We start from the raw sequence: 22188 nt of genomic DNA, 5'->3' as shown, positions 1-22188 counted from the left end.
AAAGCATGGGTATCCAGCTAGTATATGTATATAGTAAATGGGTATATTGATAACATTCTAACTAGTCCCTTCAACTATAGATGTGTTTCCCTTAGTTTAACAACATTTATTTTTTATACACATTAGTTTGAAACTTTCCCAAAACAGAATACAGTAAGAGACTGCAACTGGGAAAAATAATAAAATTAAGAGTTCTTCTGATGTTATTTGAGAGCAATTCTGTGAGCAATTATTCTTCTCAGTTTATATAACAGAAAAAGTATTTTTTAACCATCAGAAAAAGCCCAAGGGTAATATGATTTAAACTTGTTCTTTTGGAGAACAAGAACAAGTAATGAAAATATAAACAGATTCAGTGAATTATAGTTAGCAGATAAGTTAGAATGTTGGTTAGGAGAATAGCAGGAAAGTATACTCTCTTTATAAAAAAGACATGAGATTAATCATTTCAATGAGGCAGATAATTTTTTCTCCAGACTACTGTCTTCCACGCAGCAGGCTTAAATTCTAGGATTTGAATTCTGGAGCTAGGAGTACAATAATTAGGCTGTGATACAATAATTGGATAGAAAATATTCATTTATCTGATTTTCATGCTACCTTTCCTTTTTGGTAGGCACTCTGAGTTGCTGACAAAACTTAAAATTGAATGCAAAAAAAAAAAAAAGAATAAAGGCTAAAATTACGTAATAATGAAAAGCCTGGTTAAAGAGACAAAGATATTTTGTAAACACTGAAAGATTGGGGGATCAAGCATAATGATCTATAGGTTGGAAACAACACAGGACAAAACTCTCTTCTTAGTTGCAATTGAGTGGAGAGGGAAGCATGTGCAAATGGGCCTTTCCTTCATATCTCAACAATACACAAAACGGAATAATTAGCTAACAAATAGAAGCTGCCAATAGGCAAGGAGTTAATTTTGGCCTTAAAGTTGCATTTTGAGATACAGAGTTAAGAAGAAAAAATACAGTTAACAAATGACAAATCAGTGCAAAAAAGTTCTAGGGAACAGGCCATCCATTTGTTAATGTTTCAATTGGAAGCAAATGTTGATCAATATCAATAGCAGGCTGCAAATAAAAACTCAGCTGCAGGTGCAAATTGCATCTACTTAACAATTCTTGCCTCCATCACTTAACAACTTGCAGTTTGAGTTTTCCGAACTAAGGATAAAGAAAGGGTTAACCTGATATATGACAAAGAGTGCTGTCAAGGTTTATGTTGGTGCAAAACATAGGGAAAACAGAGTCTTTCAAAAACAGACCATTAGAAAGACTTGGTTAAAATGTCAGACACATCAAGACCAATTTATCACCATGAGGCACAAATGCCAAGGATGGACAACAATGCTTTATTTATACAGAGACAAGAGCAAAGACAAGCAAGACGATCCATTGACTTGCCACAACCAATGGCCCATTCATTCTTGGTTTCTTTACACCCCAACAGGACAAATTCTTTCATTAAAATTGTTGAGCCTAACTGGCGCCCCATTGCTTGGCTCCCTCTTGTGCTACTGCTGAGCTTTTCAGGCACAGAAGCATTATATATATATATTCAAGGGAATGGCTAGATAACAGACATTGACTTTCACATGACCATTTGTCGGGTTCACACCATACAGGTACGCTAGGGGCATGCAAAAAAGTAAAAATCAGCCCCTAATTCTTGTGGGAAACCTGCAGATCTTTTCAATCTTTCAATAACAGACTAGACAGTTTCCGAGAGCATGAAACGAGATCTATTTTTGTGGAAATGTTATTTTGAACAAGAAGAACTATCACTGGTTTAAGATTCCCTATTTGTTCAATTACTTATAAAATATGAAACAGTATACTAAAAAGATTCAAGGTTTCTCACAAATGTTATATGTTCAGCCTCAGGCATTAGCAGCTACATATACAATCCATCCTATTGCTCAACATATGATTCTTATACCCTTGGGATTGAAGCTTGTGAAACTCTGTAAATAGCACTTAATTCCTACTTGAAATCATGGGATTCCATTTCTGGCTCCCCACTGTTTTCAGAGGCACTGGATTTACAGAACTGTATAATATAATCCTTGAGATTAGAGGATTTAAATTCATGAATTAGGCTCATCAATAATCCAGCTAGATTTCAAGTTACTAGTGACCTCGTTGGTGCTCAGTAATTCATTAAATATTTGGGCTAGGGAACCTTTTGGGCAATCACAAAACATTAGCATCTCTAAATTCATAAGTGCCCAGAAAAGAGTTCTACAAAGTGGAGATTTTCCCCTTCCCAGAATAAAAGATTAAATTAAAATCTTCAAGGGATTAGACAACTAATCTCTAAAGAATCAACAAAATGCAGACTAATTCCATTTCGGAAATACCTCATTCATTTCTTAATTCTTTTTAAATACTGCTGAACTTCAAGCAACTCCTAGCAGTATGTTCTAGAGTGAAATGAACAGAAGGAATTGTTTAATTGTATTCTCAGAAGAACTGAGATAAAAACACTTGTCTTGCGGGCACCAATTATAAAACAAATAGCCAAAAGCCAACATGGGTTTGTCAAAAACAGATCATGCCAGACTAATCTTATTGCATTCTTTGACAAAGTGACAAAATTAGTGGACCAGAGGAATGCCGTCGATATAGTTTACTTGGACTTCAGTAAGGCATTTGATAAGGTAGACCATAACCTACTACTAGATAAAGTAGAAGAATGTGGGTTGGACAGCATCACCACCAGATGGATTCGTAACTGGCTGACCAACTGCACTCAATGTGTAGTCCTCAATGGAACTGCATCTACACGGAGGGAAGTATGCAGCGGAGTACCCTAAGGCTCTGTTTTAGGCCCAGTACTCTTCAACATCTTCATTAATGATTTGGATGAGGGAATAAATGGAGAACTCATCAAATTTGCAGATGACACCAAGCTGGCAGGAACAGCCAACACTCCAGAAGACTGGCTTGAGATACAGAAGGATCTTGACAAACTTGAACATTGGGCACTATCTAATAAAATGAAATTCAATGGTGAAAAGAGTAAGGTTCTACATTTAGGCAAGAAAAACACAATGCACAGGTATAGTTAATGTGGTACCTTCCTCAATAGTAGTAACTATGAGAGGGATCTTGGAGTCCTAGTGGATAACCATTTAAATATGAACCAGCAGTGTGCAGCAGCTGCCAAAAAAGCCAACACAGTTCTAGGCTACATAAACAGAGGGATAGAATCAAAATCATGTGAAGTGTTAATACCACTTTATAATGCCTTGGTAAGGCCACACTTGGAATACTGCATTCAGTTTTGGTCGCCATGATGTAGAAAAGATGTGAAGACTCTAAAAAGAGTGCAGAGAATAGCAACAAAGATGATTAGGGGACTGGAGACTAAAACATATGAAGAACGGTGGCAGGAACTGGGTATGTCTAGTTTAATGAAAAGAAGGACTAGGGGAGACATGATAGCAGTGTTCCAATATCTCAGGGGTTGCCACAAAGAAGAGGGAGTCAAACTATTCTCCAAGGCACCTGAGGGTAGAACAAGAAGCAATGGGTGGAAACTAATGAAGGAGAGAAGCAACTTAGAACTGAGGAGAAATTTCCTGACAGTTAGAACAATTAATCAGTGGAACAGCTTGCCTCCAGAAGTTGTGAATGCCCCAACACTGGAAGTCTTTAAGAAGGTGTTGGATAGCCATTTGTCTGGAACGGCATAGGGTTTCCTGTCTAGGCAGGGGGTTGGACTAGAAGACCTCCAAGGTCCCTTCCAACTCTGCTATTGTATTGTATTAAAATGAAAATAACATGGTTGCCAATAAGAAAAAGAAAATAACACAAGATTGAGAAGAAATAAAGAGAGGCTTGTATAAGAAAGGGACAGATTAGAAGTCATTAAGGACAAGCAAAACCAATAGTCTAGATCTGTAGGGATGATATTAAATCCCAAAATCCCAAAGGTGATTTTGCAAAAAACAACTGGACTTTCTTGATTTTTTTTCCCTTTGAAAACATTTCGCTTCTTATCCAAGAGAAGAACTGAAGAACTGAACATTTTCAAAGGAAAAAACAAAGAAAGCTGAGTTGCCTTTGGAAAAAGTACTTTTGGGACAAGCATGGCTTGGATGATTTAAAATGTCCATAGACAGTATTAAGAAAACTAAAACACAACTAAAGTCTGATACGGAAAGCTGAGAGCTGCAATAAAAATACCTTTCTCAATCTATTTAAAGCAAGAAAGCAGGAAAGTGTCATGATAGCTAGGAAATACATAGCCAACTTAAAATTATCTGGTGAAGGAAGAGTTGACATCATTTTCCACTAATAAAAATCCCAACAACAGAAGGAAGAGATAATAATGATTCAAATTATGGGGAGGCAGGGCTTGATGTTGCAATGACACAACATGCAATCTTGGGGCTCCAGGATTGCTGTCAATATCTCTGTTGCTGGATGGTCCTTTTTGGATCTAAACCGTTCTGAAGGAACGGTGATAGAGAAGAGCAGGTCTTGCTGATCTCAGGGACATTGCAAAGTCCCTGATTGATCCAGGAGAAAGCTCTTTTTGCCGGCTACAAGAGAAGCAGTCAAAATGGCTGCAGAGGGTTGGGACAGTCCCCTGAAATGGAAGCAGAACAGGAGAGACAGTGTGTCGAAATGGTGAGAAAAATCCTTATTATTAGAAAAGAGAAAACCCAAAAGACTTAGAGTTAAAATAAAATTGAAGACAGAAGCAAGCAGCGAATTAACCCTGGTTTAAAACTATTGTGTTATCTTTTTCACTTTAATTTTGTTTGTTTTCTATGGATGGACTTTTTACAAATGCCTTTTACTTTTAAACTGGACTGGTCTCCCCCCCCCTTCTTCCTCTATACTTCTTCCATTTTTTGTATTTGTGGATTAAAAGTTTCTTTCCTCGCAAGGCTCGGCTGGATCGTAATCTTTAAACATTTTTTTCTTCTGTTTCAGAGTTCGGAGCTCAGAAAAAGAGGCAAAAACAGAGGGAAAGAATGTAACACTGCCATCTAGAGGCTTGGCAACATCTGATAATACAAAGCTATTGGCTTTGTTCACTGAAAGGGTCAGTGGCTATACAGGTGTTTCTTTGAAGGAAAGAGAAAGCTTTGACCTGAAAAACTTTACTGAATTTGTTTGAAACCTAGCAAAAGCCTTGGGTGTTTTAGTGGCAGTGTCTATAACCTGGAAAAATGGCCCAATATGAAGAAGAAAAGGGACTAACATTGCAAAGAATGCTAGAAATTCAAAAAGTCTTAATAATCACAGAGAGAATTGAAAAGAGACTCAAATTATAGATCAAAATACAGAAAGTACAGAGGGAAGAGTTAAGAATACGTATAAAACAACGATGAAATTTGAGGACAGAGTTCAAAAAACCACAGAGACATATGAAAGTAATAAGAAAATTGTTAACACTAACAGCAAATCGAGAGTGGAGGGAAATGATAAGTGCGAAATACGGAAAGAAGAGATCGATGACTGGAATTCTATCTCAGATGTCAAAATATAGATGAAGAAAGGGGAGAAAATTTGGCAGAAACAATGAGAGTAATTTCGGCAGAAGCACCAGCGATAACAAAAGTCAAGCTGATGAAAGGAACAGATAGAGGGTTTCGAATCTTTATAATATATGCAATGAATAACAAGTTGTCAAGAGAAGTCCACATAAGACTTATCAAAAAAACACTTAGAATACAGATTCTACAAATGGCAAGAGATATTGGACTGCACTATTTCTGGAAGGATACAGGATGATGAAATGAAATGTCACAATAAAATTTAGTTAAATGAATTTAAATTTTGAGTACTATGTATAAGACAAAGTAATAGTAGCTATAGCCAAATAAATGATTGATAATGATAATTAAGCATTTATATATACTAGATTGATAATATGAAATTTTATTCAAACTGTAAGTGAGGATGATGGAGGTGATGTTGAAAAACCTTTTTATAAAAGTTAAATAATTCTATATAGAATAGAATATAAAGATGTAATATCATTGGATGATTTCAGGATGAAGTAATGAAATGCCATAATATAAATTTACTTCAAATTTAATATGTTTCATATAAAAAGGATGTAACATTAGCTACACTTAATGGATGTTTAACAGTTATAAAAATTTGTATATCTGTATATTAGATTGATGATACTAACAATGGAAAAAACATGGAATTGAATATTATTAGAGAATGCTATCAATGCTAAAATAATGGAATGATTTAGAATAGGATATAAAAAATTCTTTATTATTGGATATATTGAATATGATATAATGAATCAGAATATAAATGGATACATATTTAGAATACCTTGTTTAAAATGGAGAAACAATAGTGATAATCAAACAAATGAAGTATAATAATAATGTATACAAAGATATTTGATTGACAATATGTGATTTTTGATAAAGCTCAAGGGATGACTATGGAAAGGACGCAGAAAGACCTTGTAACCAATCGACACACTGTATGCAGTTGAAGAGGTTTTTATGTTATATGTTTTGTCTGTATGTGTTTGTTTGAAAATAAAAAATTTATTAAAAAAATAATGATTCAAATTACAAGCACAAAAAAAAATACTGTTCCTGACTTCACACCGTACATTCAAAACACACACCCACACACTTAAAAACCTAATTGATGTTACACTGCATTAATAATATCATTTCCACATCACAAGTAGCATAGTTTACTTCATCACTTAAATTATGCATTAAGTGATAAAACAGGAATAATTTCAGGGAAGAATCATTAAGGAGTAAACTAATCTAGAAAACATATACCTGTACTGTAGAAAGAATATTGTATAGCTTAGAGAGGAAAGAGTTACCGTATTTCCCTGAAAATAAGACAGGGTCTTATTTTCATTTGACCTCTAAAATAAGCGCTTGGCCTTATTTTTGGGGAGGTCTTATTATTTTTTGAGGTGCGGGAGGCGGTGAGCGTGGTCACCTCACGGCTACTGCTGTGTTGCAATATTTTTGCAGAGGGCTTATTTTCGAGGGGGGGGGCTTATTTTAGCGTATGCGCTCAAAAGCCTGATTAGGCTTATTATCCGGGGAGGACTTATTTTCAGGGAAACAGGGTAGAAGAGAGTGTTCCTCAAATTTATTTTAGAGGCAAAAAGGCAGAATTAGTAGCAGCAGATTTTGGTTGACTATTGAGATACCTGTCTTAGCAGTAAGAACAGCAGTTATTCAGATGATGGCCATCTTTAATACAATAGTAGAGTTGGAGGTCTTCTAGTCCAACCCCCTGCCTAGGCAGGAAACCCTATACCGTTTCAGACAAATAGCTATCCAACATCTTCTTAAAGACTTCCAGTGTTGGGGCATTCACAACTTCTGGAGGCAAGCTGTTCCACTGATTAATTGTTCTCACTGTCAGGAAATTCCTCCTCAGTTCTAAATTGCTTCTCTCCTTGATTAGTTTCCACCCATTGCTTCTTGTTCTACCCTCAGGTGCTTTGGAGAATAGTTTGACTCCCTCTTCTTTGTGGCAACCTCTGAGATATTGGAATAATGCTATCATGTCTCCCCTAGTCCTTCTTTCTCTTAAGCTAAACATACCCAGTTCCTGCAACCGTTCTTCATATGTTTTAGTCTCCAGTCCCCTAATCATCTTTGTTGCTCTTCTCTGCACTCTTTCTAGAGTCTCCACATCTTTTTTACATCGTGGCGACCAGAACTGAATGCAGTATTCCAAGTGTGGCCTTACCAAGGCATTATAAAGTGGTATTAACACTTCACGTGATCTTGATTCTATCCCTCTGTTGATGCAGCCTAGAACTGTGTTGGCTTTTTTGGCAGCTGCTGCACACTGCTGGCTCATATTTAAATGGTTGTCCACTAGGACTCCAAGATCCCTTTCACAGTTACTACTACTGAGTATGGTATCACCTATACTGTACCTGTGCATTCCGTTTTTGTTGCCTAAATGTAGAACCTTACTCTTTTCACCATTGAATTTCATTTTATTAGATAGTGCCCAATGTTCAAGTTTGTCAAGATCCTTCTGTATCTTAAGCCTATCTTCTGGAGTGTTGGCTATTCCTGCCAGCTTGGTATCATCTGCAAATTTGATGAGTTCTCCATTTATTCCCTCATCCAAATCATTGATGAAGATGTTGAAGAGTACTGGGCCTAAAACAGAGCCTTGGGGTACTCCACTGCATACTTCCCTCCATGTAGATGCAGTTCCATTGAGAACTACACGTTGAGTGCGGTTGGTCAGCCAGTTACCAATCCATCTGGTGGTGATGCTGTCTAACCCACATTCTTCTACTTTATCTAGTAGTAGGTTATGGTCTACCTTATCAAAAGCCCATCTGTTAGGATATTCTACTTGCAGTGAAGGACAATTAGCCTATTGAGCTTATAAATCCTCCAATTTTATGATTCTGTACTACATGTTGAGTTATTGGAAGAAATCCTTCCCAATATTTATTTTACAATATTTATAGCTTACCCCAATCTCAATCTGTGTGGGGTACATCAAACTCAGAACAAAATCAGAGCATTAAAATCTAATTCATGTGAGCAATGAAATACTGACACCGGTCTTAAGGGTTCATTTCACACAAAGACTTTCAGGTTTCAAAGAGAGAACCTCTCAAATGCAGCCTGCCTTCTTCAGATGTTTGCATTCACCTCTGACATAAAGATGATCCGGAGGTCACACACAACAGAACCAGGAATTTGAATCAACTCATCAAAAAGGAAGTGACAGCTGATGAAATGGACTTAAAAGGCATTCTTTGGGTTTTCAGAACAAGGATGAGCACCAGCTTGTTCCTGAACCATCCCAGTGGTTCACCGGGCTTTATGCCAGTGTTCTCAGAAATACTTTGCATGTGAAATGTTTCATTCACAGCTGAACGAACACAGACCACACATAAGCCTGGTGAATGAACACTCAGAAAGTTGTAATTAGAAATAGAGTATGTGATTTCAATTATGCTGTGATACACAGATGCTCCTCTTGTGTAGAAAAGATCTCATTCATGAAGCTGTTTGGTAAGCATTTCAACAAATGCTTCATAGGAAAGTCTGAAGAAGACTGCATGGATAGCACTTGTGTGTGTTTTTCTTTTCCAAATAACGACTTTCTATGAATATGAAACAGCAGTTTATCTCTCCATCCTCCTTGGCCTGACTGAAAAGATCAATGACTGTGCTTATATACTTGGCAACTATAAGTTGCACATCTAATTATCCTCTTAGGAAATGAATCCTTACATTTTAGAAAGGTACAGAATATGGGATTAGATGTTCTTTTCCATTAAGTCCATCCTTCTTGATGAACATATTGTTCAGACAATTATGAAAGTGGAATGGATTTCAAGAAGTGTTAGTGCCATTATGTAAATGATAATTTAACTTTAGGTAAATAGCCTCAAGAGATAAAGATAAGAACTATCAGGAAGTAAACTTAAAAAACAACCAAACTTTTGAATACTTATGACAAGCAGATGGGTCAAAGTCTGTTTCTACCAATAAACCTGCTGGCGAATCACAGACTTATGTGGATTAAAATTTCCATAATGCCACTTGACCTTTCATGAATCATAAGCTCATACAAGTCATACAATTAAGCTCAGTTGTGAGTAAAAGGGAACCATCCCAAAAATTCTTTTTAAAAAATCCCCACAGTGTGAAAAAAGTTGATTGTACAAATTCTGGAAAAGTTAGAGGTATTTTGAGGTGATTAATCACTCCATGCAGATACCATGTGAGGTCTGTGTAAGTTAAGTATTCCGGAATGTAGTTGAGAGGAGTGCAGATGATCAAAGACAGAATCACATTGGGAGGGACAGAGGAACCGCTAACTCAACTAATTGACTTAGAGTGATGGTCTGAGAATAGAAACAAATTCCCTAGTAATAAAATATTTAAGGAACACAAAAAATGTTATTATATAGTAACTGATGTGGTAATTATAGGAATTCTGCTGAGTGACGCTCCCTCCAGACTGAAGGAAGCTTCACATTGCATCCATGCTAAATTCGCTCACATCCATTCTATAGATTCCTTATTTATCATATTCGTGTTACCTTTTAAGTGCATTCAAAACTTTTCTCACTTTATTGTTATGATAAGCTTATAACCTAAGCTAAGGCAGGGGTGCCAAACTCTATTGCATTGAGGGTCGCATCAGGGTTGTGTTTTGACCTTGGGGGGCCAGGGGCGTGGCCAAGGTGGGCATGGCCAGCTCGACATCACTTGCTGAGGCTTCATTTTTGGTCACGACGGCCTCCTGCAGCCCTCTGCCAGCAAAAATGGAGCTCCCCCCCAACTCCATTTTCACTGGCAGAGACAGCGCAGGCTGGCCCTTCACTGTGGACCCGTGGGACAGATCTAAGCACCCCATGGGCCAGATCCAGCCTGCGGGCCTTGAGTTTGACATCCCTGAGTTAAGATGAAAGTTCATTATTGGCCAAGATAGATAATGAGAAGGAAGTATGGCATAAAATAAATCTTCTGATACTTTCACTTTCTTCTCCTACTGGGAATTGACAATCACAAATGCTACTTGTTGTTTTGAGTACTTTTTTATATTACACACACACACACACACAGCCTTCCATTAATATAGTGCCTGAATCTGTCCCAGCATTGAAGTACTTGATATTTTTCATTGCCTGTGTTGAAAATATTCCAATTTCCTTTTCCTGATGGTATTCACAATCTATTTCTCCTTGTCTTTCTCATATCATGTAAGCTTGGCCCAGGATATTTTAATTAATCTTCTGTAAATCCTCATTCCAAAGGCTTCTATTCTCCAATAATAGTTTACAGCTGAGAAAAGACCGCAAACTAATCTCCTTGGTCCAAATCCAAGTAGATGAAATATACTAAACTGGTATAATATTTGAATTGTCGCAAGCATTAACATTTAAGAGTTTGCCAACTCTTAAATACACAAGATTACAAAAATACTTAGCTTTCATTTATGTGAATAAACAGCAGTTGTGTTACTCTGTCCTATTCATGTACTGCATCTTGCTGCGAACCTTTCAAATATGACAAACAGCCTTGCTGGATTGGATCCAAAGGTTCTTTCCGCTGATGGAAGAATTCTTTCCATTAGGGAACTTTGTCAGAGCAAGTGAATCTTAGGGTCACCTCCACTAAATTTCTGTGGATTTTACTGATTGGAGAAGTAGTGTACAATAGAATAGACATAGCTTGCATTACTGTCCAACCTTTTATACAGAACTGAAATAGATAAAATGTACACCAGTTATCTAGCTTCAGCAAGCATTAACATTTACAAAGAAGAGACATCCATTTCAGTTTTCTATTACTTTTGTTTGGAATGCTTTTCTTATATAAAGGTAAAAGTTTCCACTGTCCAGTCATGTCTGACTCTAGGGGCATGGTCATCTCTGTTTCTTAGCTGAGAGAGCCAGTGTTGTTCGAAGACACTTCTGTAGTCATGTGGCCAGCATGACTATATGCCGAGGCATACAGAATGCTGTTACCTTCCCATCAAAGTGGTACCTATTTATCTACTCACATTTGCATGTGAGTAGATCAAACTGCAAGATGGGCAGGAGCTGGAGCAAATAATGGGAGCTCATTCTGTCACTTGTGTCTTGAACTTGCCTTCAGCTTTCCAACTGACAAGCTTAGGGTCTTTAACCACTGAGTCATCGCACCCGCCTTTCTTATACAATGCATAGTATAAAACAATCCTCCCATGAACAGAAAGTATTTATATACATCTTTGAACTCAATTAAATGCCATTGTTTTGATATGTACTAAGAAATTCTGTCTCTTAGTGACCAAGATAATTACAAAAATTGGAATTGGACAGATGATTCTGGAACATAAATATTCCAGATTATGTACACTAGCTAAGAACAGATATACAAACTGAATTATAAACCCAGTACACAGTATACAGCTGTCAATCCTTTCATAACTATTATGAAATATTATACATTCAGGGCTATCTAAACATGCAAGAATAGCTAGTACCTGTGAAATCCATCATAAATATTCATGGAATTAATTACCCAACTTTCCATTGCTGCAATCGTTTTGACATTCATCAAGGACACAGCTGCTTCAGATGTCTCTATAATTATTATATACTTAGCCACTATAAAATATAAGAATTAATTATGCCCTTTAAAGAATTCAAGGAGCACTTCTTATTAAGTCCTTCTTTTGATCAAAAAAAAAAAGCTTTATTCCAATGGTATAACTTGTCTTAGCTTTGAACTTTTTCTATTTCTATTATAATGGTCTGGTTATGGAAAGAAATCTTACTTACAGCCTTTGAGGATGACAGTATAAGGATCTATTCTGCTATACAGTACAGAGTAGCATATAACCTAAAACTAAACGCAGACTGGACAGCCACTTGTCTGCAATGGTATAGGGTCTCTTGCTTGAGAAGGGGTTTGGATTAGAAGACCTGAAAGGGCCTTTCCAACTCTATTATTCTGTATTCTGTAAGAATTAAATTGGTTTATTGTATCTCCTAGTGCTTATTTGCACCTAGGAAAACTTACTCACTGAGATCAGACTTTTTTTAAAAAAATTGTTAAACCTTCTCAGTTCTTTTATCCCTCCAAGTTTATGGGAGAGAACTCTTGGCTTTGTCTTCTTGATGTTCACTACTGAGACATCCAATCTCTTTTTATCCAAGTTCAGTGATAGCATAAGGAAAATTGATTTTTTCTTCATGCATACATAAATCTATTGCAAGTGTGTGCAGCATAATGATTCTCATATAAAAGAACTGGCTGCTACATCCTGATGGGAATTGTTTCAAATGGGCTCTGTCTTCTTCAAACTGATGCCCTCCAGGTATGTTGGGTTACAAATCACAGAAAATCCTATCCGACATGACTGGTATTACAGGAATTGCAGTTTTATATACAATATTGATATTAGCCCTTCAAGGCAGTCCAGACAAAAAAAAACCTACCAGGATTATCATCACTTTAAAGTAAGGGGACATTAAACAGAATCTTGCAAAAGCCTTTCCTCTCCTTTCAGTCTATGGAAAACTAATGAGGGGCCCTTCGGAAATGCTTCTCAAGCTTCCCCCCTGCAGACAGAAGTCTCTCTCTCTTTTCAGACTGTTGCCTAGACTGCAGTCCTTTCTTTTGCCTCCCAAGGTCATTTGCACATACCATCACAATAGCTGAACAGTTGCTGGATGGACTATGTTTTATTGCGGTGGATGCTGGACAACTACTGCTAATTACTCTTTCAAAAAGTCTTGTTAATAAAAGCAGAATATAGGAACAAGAAACCAAATAAATATGTCAGGAAAAACGAAGCATGTTTTCCTTGAATATTTTCAATTTTTCTCAAATCCTGGGGAAGTTTAAAGAGTCAAAATAAGGGAGCATGTGCTTCGCTGTTAGCATCTTTCCCTAGTTTCCAAAAGTTCAGCTGAGAGATCTGAATAGGAACTGCGTTCACATTGGTTTAAGTGTGAATAGAGCTACTGTTGTCACCCAGAATATTTTGTATTTAAATCCTGGCTTAAGTACTAAACTTTTGAACATAAGTTTTTCCATTCAAAACAAATGTAATTCTCACATTAACATTGACTCATTTCAAGTGTGGAAAGGAATAGAACATTGTTATACCATTATATTTTGGTGTAGATATTAATTACACATTATCAAGACTGCAAACTTTCTTTTAGGTTATATATAGATAAACATGGAATGCGCTAGCATCATTTCAAATCATTATTTGTAGCTACACAAAATTCTATTACATGTTCATCTATGTTTTAGTATCTGCTGATATGTATTCAAAATTATATTTAAATTGTATAATTATGCTAACTATATACCGGTAGCATTAAGGTGAATTTAATAAGTAGTATTTTAAGTCATCAATTATCAGTAAAGAAATGTGGCCGGTGAAGAAAGTACAGTTTTGGACGTATTCAGGTTATTAAAAATAGCCGAGCTATTTCAACTATTGAAGTCCTTGCTGCAATTTTTCTAGGGAGCTGGCCTTGGTCCTGAAATGCTGCATATCACTCTGCTATGAACAGGTATGCAGCTGACAACCAGTTTTAATAACAACTGCACCAAGGGCTAGCAATTAGCCTACCTTGATCTCAGAAAAGCTAAGCAGGATCTAATCTGGTTAGTACTCAGATGAGAGATTTACCAGTAATCTCAAGGCAATAGAATAGAGTGGCAATTTTTTAAAAAATATTCTGGAGGAAGGCAATAACAAATGATTTCCTAAATTTTCCAAGTAAAGTTAGATATGTAAGTATGAATTGAGCTCAACTTGATAGACTCTTCATTTCCCCTCCGCCCCTTAATAATGATTCCATAGATACAAAATTTCCTAGCTGCATAATATCATCTGGTATCACTTGTAAAAACAGCACCTGAGTTTAGAAGCTGCACTGTCAGCATTGGAAAGAAACACTCTGTTTAATATACTGTATCTGAACATGCTTAAGTATGTAAAATACCATGTGTGAAGTCATCCTTTTATATCCTCTACTGCTTCCCCCACTATGACCAATCTCCAGAAAGAAAGCCTCAATTTATTCTCCCTCTTCTATACATTTTGCTACTTCTTTGCCTGGACATCCCTCCCTTCCCCCCCCCCACCCTGAACTGTCTCATTTTCTTTGACACAGTATTAAGCCTATGTTCTGTAACTCCTTTACACTATTATTATTCATCATCACATCTCCAGCTAGAAAGCTTAATTCAGTTTCAGCAATATTAAAACATTGGAAGCGACCATAAATATATTCAGAAAAAATGATATTGTCATTTAGAAATGGGTAATAAAGGGCCAACTATTTCCTTTTTCTGAAGACTCTTTTCTTGAACCCTAGGATGAGTGTACCAGCCTCTCAATTTGTCCCAGATTTAGATACTTATTCCTAAAGGGCAGCTAGCTGTAGATGACATCTGTTCACTTTATAGGAAAAACCAGTTATTTCATAACTTTATAAACTAAATTATAACACAATAATAATAATAATAACAACAACTAAGATCCTAGAGTTCTTAGATTGGGCACTTTCTCAATTTATTTCAATTTGTTATTCAAATATTTGTATACAGTGAGTTATGGAAAATTTTCTCTAGAAATCAGTAAATAATCTGTATTCATTTCAGGTTCACTTGAATTCGCATTGTTGATGCCTACGGTTCCTGGTGCTGTTTTATAAATAATACAAAGGTTCTATAAATACCTCCTTCCTTATTAAAAAAAATCAGCAACATAAGGTGAGATAGATTTAAATCTTTCATAATCAGTATATTATAAGCAGGACTTGCTTGTTTAGAGAGGAAAAAGTGACAGTTCATCTTCCTTTTAAATTATTTGTGAAAACACATGGGGATTTTAAACAGGACGTCTTAATTAGTGGAGACCAACATTTTTGCAGGCTAAAAAGTTATTTTGTAGATATATTTTTGCAAAGGGATTCTTAATTTGATCTTCTCAGTCAAAAAAGTTTTCTCCATAGAAATTACAGAAATTAGATTAAATCAGAGGATCATGCACAAGTCATAGTCTGAAAAGTCTAAAATTCCTGCTGACTCAGGAATTCTGGGATTTGAAGTCCACGGGTCATAAAGGGCAATTGTTCCCCACCTCTGTTATAATGTTATAGCAAATGTGTACATGAACATCATGAATTTTACTACTGCAGGGTTTTAATCCTTTTAATAATATCTAGCTATGTTACTGGATTATAAATGAAATACGCAAGGAATGGCCTTTTATAAATGGAATAGTTATGGGTGACAAATATTTCTTAATGGACTTTTTAAACAGAAATTTCAAATGGCTCTCTTACAGTATCATTAATGAATAAATTAATGTGCTGTTGAATCCAGGAATAGATGAAGCAATTGTGTTACCTCTTATATTGCATTATTTTTTATGTATAAACTTTTGCATAGAATAGGTTTTATAGAAAATAAAAATCTTACAATCTTACAATCTAAATCTGCAAAATGTTAGGTTGAATCTTTACTTAACCATATTTAAATAGATGCACTGCTACAATCAATACTTACATGCTGTACAGCTTAAATCCCATTGATTTGTCTCTAAATCTTGGATCTTGGATAATAGATCAATCCCTTTGTAGTCCCCCCCCTCTACATAATTGATAACTTGGTCAATTTATTTTTCAGATATTTATCTAGGACATTTTCTGTCAAGTTACTGTTGTTGATTTTTTTTCTGACACATGTATCAGAATTATATAGGAAGATTCATGTTAATATAGCAGAAGGTGAGATGAAACCCTTATAGCAGGGGTGTGCAAACTTGGGAACTTTAAGACTTGTGGACTTCAACTACCAGCTGGCTGGGGAATTCTGGGAGTTGAAGTCCACAAGTCTTAAAGTTCCCAAGTGTGGACACTCCTGCCTTACAGGGTCTGATTGGCTAATGCACAACATCTAAGAGGAGCTATGAGCAAGGAACCAAATGAGACAGGACAAAGTACAGGTAGCCTCCATAGGACCACAACTAAGATCAGAATTCCCACTGTAAAGCAAGGCAGTTATTAAGTGAGTCTTGCCCAATTTTACAGCCTTTCTGGTGACACTTTATTAAACGAACCACTGCAATTGTTAAGTGCATCATGTGGTTGTTAAGCAACTCTGGCTTTCCCTAATGACTTTGCTTGTCAGAAACTGCCTGGGAAGGTCCCAAATGGCGATCACATGACCCTGGCTAAAACCGTCATAAATACATGCTGATTGCCAAGTGCCCAAATTTTTAATCATGTGACCAGGGAGATGTTGTAACAGTTGTAAGTGTGCAAGGATCAGTTGAAGTCACTTTTTTTCAGTGCCACTGTAACTTCCAACAGTCGGTAAACCAATTGTTGTAAATCGAGAACTTCCTGTATTATTCAGAACCAAAAAGCACATAAAGAAGCAGGCTAGAGAATAAGCAAAAAGCTGCAAAATATGTTTAGGCTCCAGAGGATCATATTGTTTGAGGCCAGCTTGGATGGGGAAAAAAGCCATTATACCATAGTCTCCTCCTGTTCCAAAAGGTCTAAGGGTGATTTCTGATTAATGAAGTCAATCCTAAATTCAAGAATATTTCATTGAGAATGTCTTTTGACAAAGAGTAGATTGCCCCAAGAAACAGGCAGCACCAGCAGAAGTTAACCTTGATTCAAAGGTACCCTTCTCCAAAACCTTCTAGATAAAGAAAATTCTATGACTACATTTTCATAGTTTCATTTGGAATATATGATATCTGGACTAAGGGAAGGACAGCATGACAGTAAAGAGTCTAACTGCTATATAAAGGTAAAGGTTCCCCTTGCACATATGTGCTAGTCATTCCTGACTCTACGGTGCGGTGCTCATCTCTGTTTCAAAGCCGAAGAGCCAGCGCCGTCCAAAGTCGTCTCCGTAGTCATGTGGATGGCATGATTAAACATCAAAGGTGCATGGAACGCTGTTACTTTCCCACCAAAGGAGGTTCCTATTTTTCTACTTATTTTTACATACTTCAGAACTACTAGGTTAGCAGAAGCTGGGACAAGTAACGGGAGCTCACTCCGTTACACGGCACTAGGGATTCGAACTGCCAAATTGCCGACCTTTCTGATTGACAAGCTCAGCGTCTTAGCCACTGAGCCACTGCGACCCTTTCACTGCTATATACCTTTCTGCAAAAAATAATACACCTTGCCTCATAATATCTCAGTTCTCTGTCAAGTACTACACTTGTCAACCATCATTATATAATTCATAGCTTTATTTCTCCATGGTTTAAACTCACATGGTTTCTCTAATGTTTTACAAATACTTGTAGCCAAGTAGTTTACTGATTTTGATAGAAGTATTTCTAGTCACATTAGATTCCCTGATCATAAACAATCTTAAGCTTCCATATGTTATACCGAATCTACCATATGCATCTATCAAACATGCTGGGATCCTTCTGAGATATTGATTAATAAAATACTTTTTTTTGTCTAGAGACAATTTATGTTAAAGTTGCTGTAGTTCTTTTACAATAAAGCAAACTGCAACTGGTGTCTTTTAGCTTAACATGTTTTTTTTTAAAAAAAACAAAGTAATATTGCAGCCACATTTAGCAACACCTCCACCTCAAAATAAATGTAGTCTTTATTATACCTATAGAAGCAATACCATCAGGCTTTTTACTGCTGTCCTAGTTAAGAACTGTATAAATGCATTAGAGGGCTTACACAAGCGTTTGAATACTATTTTACAGCATACAACTGACACGTAACAAAAAGCTTAGCAAGGAACTATTACAAAAGCACTGTTCATTTTAGCACATCATAAGAAAAACAACAACAAAAGAACTGAAGGAGAGTAAATGCATCCTTTCAAAGTACCAAATCTGTAGGAATATATACAATGTAGTCTTTTCACTGATAATAATTCTCTATGTTCAGTGGAGCATTACTTATGCAATACCCCATCAACAGTCTGCAAGGGCACATTTGAGTACATTCGTAAATTATTATTGATTTGCCTAGAAATTTCTTGTTCTTTAACTGAACTGGGCTTTAGACTACTGTGCTTCCCCAAAAATATGAAATGTCTGGAAAATAAGGCATGCCCACCGCCTCCTGCACCCCAAAAATAATAAGACCTCCCCGAAAATAAGGCCAAGTGTTTATTTCGGGGGTGGTGGTCAAAAGAAAATAAGATCCTGTCTTATTTTTGGGGAAACATGGTAGTGGTCTGTGGGTTGAGGTTTGGGGACCCCTGGTCTAAAGCATCAGAAGGAACCAGATTGGGGAAAACTGAAGTAAAATATAGCACATAAAGGAAGGAGGGAGGGAGGGACAGCGGGAGAACGAGACCAGCTTCATATTTAAATGTAGAAATTCAGCTTATTTGAAAGGATTTCCTCAGATATATGCTCCATTTAGCAACATATAGTTGCCACGTGGTTATTATACAGTATGCTGCATGTTATTACCACTGCATGCCATCTTGTAGCACATTTTCCTATTTCTATTTTTACCACAAATCTTCATCCTACATTTGCATAATATTATTTCTATTATTTACAGCTCACATTATGTATGTCTAATAAGGGGGAAGTATACAGCTTATATTCTTAGATTTCATTTTAACAACTGAAAATGACATTAAGTGCGCATTTATACTTGCTTTATCGCCTACTCCTTGGTGGAGCTTTTTAAAAGCAACGATGCATTTCCAAAGTCCTAACTTCTTTACCCTAATCACACCTTCCGATAAACCAGTTGCAGTTAGATATAATGACATGAAGCTATGCATGCTAAATATCTCTCTCTCTCTCTCCCTCTCCCTCTCCCTCCCTCTCTCTCTCTCTCTCTCTCTCTCTCTCTCTCTCTTTCACACACATACACACACACTTGATAATCCTCTTTAAATTTATCAAATGGACAATCCTTGTAGGGAAGATAAAAGAAGGTACTTCAAACTAGTTCTTCCAATTATTCCACAACATTTCTTTTCTCCCAGTATAACTAATACAGAGTTTTATAGGCAAAAACTCAGTTGGGTACACTGTAAGGTCAGTGACTGGTTTTTAATCAGTCATATGAAAAACTAAAAGGTAATCATTTATATCATCTTTTTCCTAAAAATGAACTAGATGTGTTTAAGTCTTTTTACTGACTAGTATATTCTCATATGTTAGAAATGCCAACATTTTATTTTTTACAGCATCCACAAAACTAAGACTATGAACTACAGATCTGAAGATACAACGTCATGTATTGTGTGGCCAGCTGAGGGCTCAGATCTGACCTTCTTTACAGGCAGTGACACCCTACTTACAATGAAAGTAAAGTAAAATTCCTAGTCCATCCTTACAGTGAAATTTGCTGTCTATTCATACATACTTTAGCTGCAAAGATTTGAAAAAAAAACCATTTCTAATTTACGACCTTCGAGCAAGAAACTAGCATATTAATACAGCGGCTCTGATAGGTGAAATATAAAATCTAGACTACATTACAAATGCATTAATTTAATACCAATATGGTTACTCTGGTATTCTATGTATCATTTGAGGATATCCCTGCTGATTAGGATCAATGCAAAAATTGTCAAGTTGGCCTTAAAAAAAAAAGTCAGAATTTGGCTAACAGAGAATTGTATTTGCCTTCTTGAATTGCACATCTAATAAATCAAGACACCTTTTGCCACAACTCATTTAGGAAATACATTTAATGTGCATATAGCTTGATAGTTAAGCTGTGGCCTTCAATTACAGAAATTGCAACACTAACCAGAAATGAGGGAGGAGGAGAGGATCCACTTTTATGAATGGATATTTATTAACAGATGATAAATTCCTAAATTAAATAAATACAATAAAATTAGTAGCCAAGTGTAAATTCTCATAAATTGATCACTGCATCTAACTATTCTTTTCAAATAGTTTTTTGGAGAAAATATTCTTATAGGAATCCATGCAGCTATCCTACAAACAGAGTAATTTCTCTGTAAGATCCAATGCTGTTGTTTCTGGTTCTTTAAGGCAAGTCACACAATCTTTAGGCTTGTTGGATTTACTCTGTCCTTCACCTGCATTCTCCCGTTCACCAAGCAAGCCAGGTACAAAAAAAGAACAGCTGAGGTTGGTGGACATAAGGAACAATGCTGTGTCCGTAATTTCATTTATAAGAGAGAGGGAGGGGGGGGAAGCATTTTGACTGTTGCTATTATTAGACAACTGAGAGTAAGAAATGCTTGCCAATCTACTGTTAATCACACAGATTAGATGTCAGTTCGCGTTCAGCTCACTGCAGACTTAAATTGAGTAGCAATCAGCTGATGAGAAGAAACCATTCATTCTGGAGCCAGCATTGCCATGATTATCCCTTCAGGCTTCTAATGTTGCACACCTACTGTCACGTTCCTACTGTTTGCATGTTAACTGCACCACTCACCAATTCTTCATTTGTACAGCTAGCTGCATTACTGGCTGTTAACAACCGTGGCTTTGCAATGAAGCATAGTTAAGAAAGCAGCCGAAGGGGCAGGGGTTTTCCCAGTGTTGGAAGTCAGAGTTGTGTATTCTGAATAGCCCATCTTGCACTGACGTCATGACAGCCAGTAGGGTATCGGAGGTTAAGGTGCTGGATTAGGTGTGGGGAGATTCCAATTCTGCCTCAGCCATAAAAAACTCATCAGATGATTTGGACCAAGCACTTCCTCTCAGCCCAATGCATCTAATAGGATTATAACAGGGTAAAAATAGGAGGATGGAGCATTATGTAAGCTACCTTAAGATGCTAAATGCAAGTCAGATGATTGCAACTAAGATAATCTGCTGACACAGACACTGAAGTCAATATTGACAGCTGCTCAAACTCAGTTTTTTTTCTTTTGTAGGAGGCAACGTATCACTTTTGTCCCGAAGGAACAAGAGTACTAAGCCAGCTGTACCACACCACTAAGCTCATCCTGCTTCCTTTGTGCCAAACTCATGGCAGTTTTCAAAATCACCTGTAGCTGTCAATCAAACCTCAATGACATGAGCATTGGACTTGATAACCTTGCTTTTAGAACTCTTCAGCTTTGCAGCCTTAACATTTGGGTAGAATTATTTTAATACGGTCATAACTGCTGAGGATCACTTAGGTGAGATAGGTGAGATATAAATTTGACTTATATTTATATAAATAAATCTGTTATATATTCTACAGTAAATATTATAAACACAACAGAGACAGTATGTTACAAATAAATAACAGATTGCAGTATATAGCTAGTCTTCAATTTATGACCACTCACTCAGTAACTGTTTGAAGTTAAGACAGACTCTCAGTTCCAAAATTCTGGTGTCCATCCTACTCCCATGATCACATAATCACATTTTGGGCACTCAACAAGAAGCCTGTATTCATGGCTATTTGCAGGACCCCATAGTCACATGACTGTGATCAACATTTTCTTTGCCAGAAACTGATGTTTTACTTCCAGTTTCGAGCAAAAATCACCACATAGTGATCAAGGGGTTCACTTAACGACTGCTGCAAAAAGCATTGTAAAATTGTGTCAGGAGATTGCAGGGCTTAATTATGCTCAGAACTGGAGGACTACCTGTAATTGCTCTTATCAAAATTGCCACTACTGTCCTGCCATTTGAGGGGAATATGTTTGGCCAATCTCTTCCTTGCTCCATCTACAAAGTGTACGCAGATTAGATAAAC

General features: G+C 36.7%; 2 protein-coding genes across 2 annotated transcripts in view; one reads left to right on the top strand and one right to left on the bottom strand.

Annotated features, from left to right (window-relative positions):
- The window catches only part of CPT2 (carnitine palmitoyltransferase 2), a 116074-nt gene extending 108773 nt beyond the window's left edge, over window positions 1-7301 (top strand). The window contains exon 6 of the transcript XR_014175116.1: window positions 7242-7301. The gene's annotated coding sequence lies outside the window, so the exon portion shown is untranslated. The remainder of the gene's footprint in view (window positions 1-7241) is intronic.
- The window catches only part of LRP8 (LDL receptor related protein 8), a 230906-nt gene that overhangs the window by 59789 nt on the left and 148929 nt on the right, over window positions 1-22188 (bottom strand). The window lies entirely within an intron of this gene.

The sequence above is a fragment of the Natrix helvetica genome, assembly GCF_964273705.1.
Source record: "Natrix helvetica genome assembly, chromosome: 3".
In the NCBI taxonomy this organism is placed as follows: domain Eukaryota; kingdom Metazoa; phylum Chordata; class Lepidosauria; order Squamata; family Natricidae; genus Natrix; species Natrix helvetica.
Note: the sequence above shows the minus strand (reverse complement) of the source record. Positions and strands in the feature narration are given on the sequence as shown.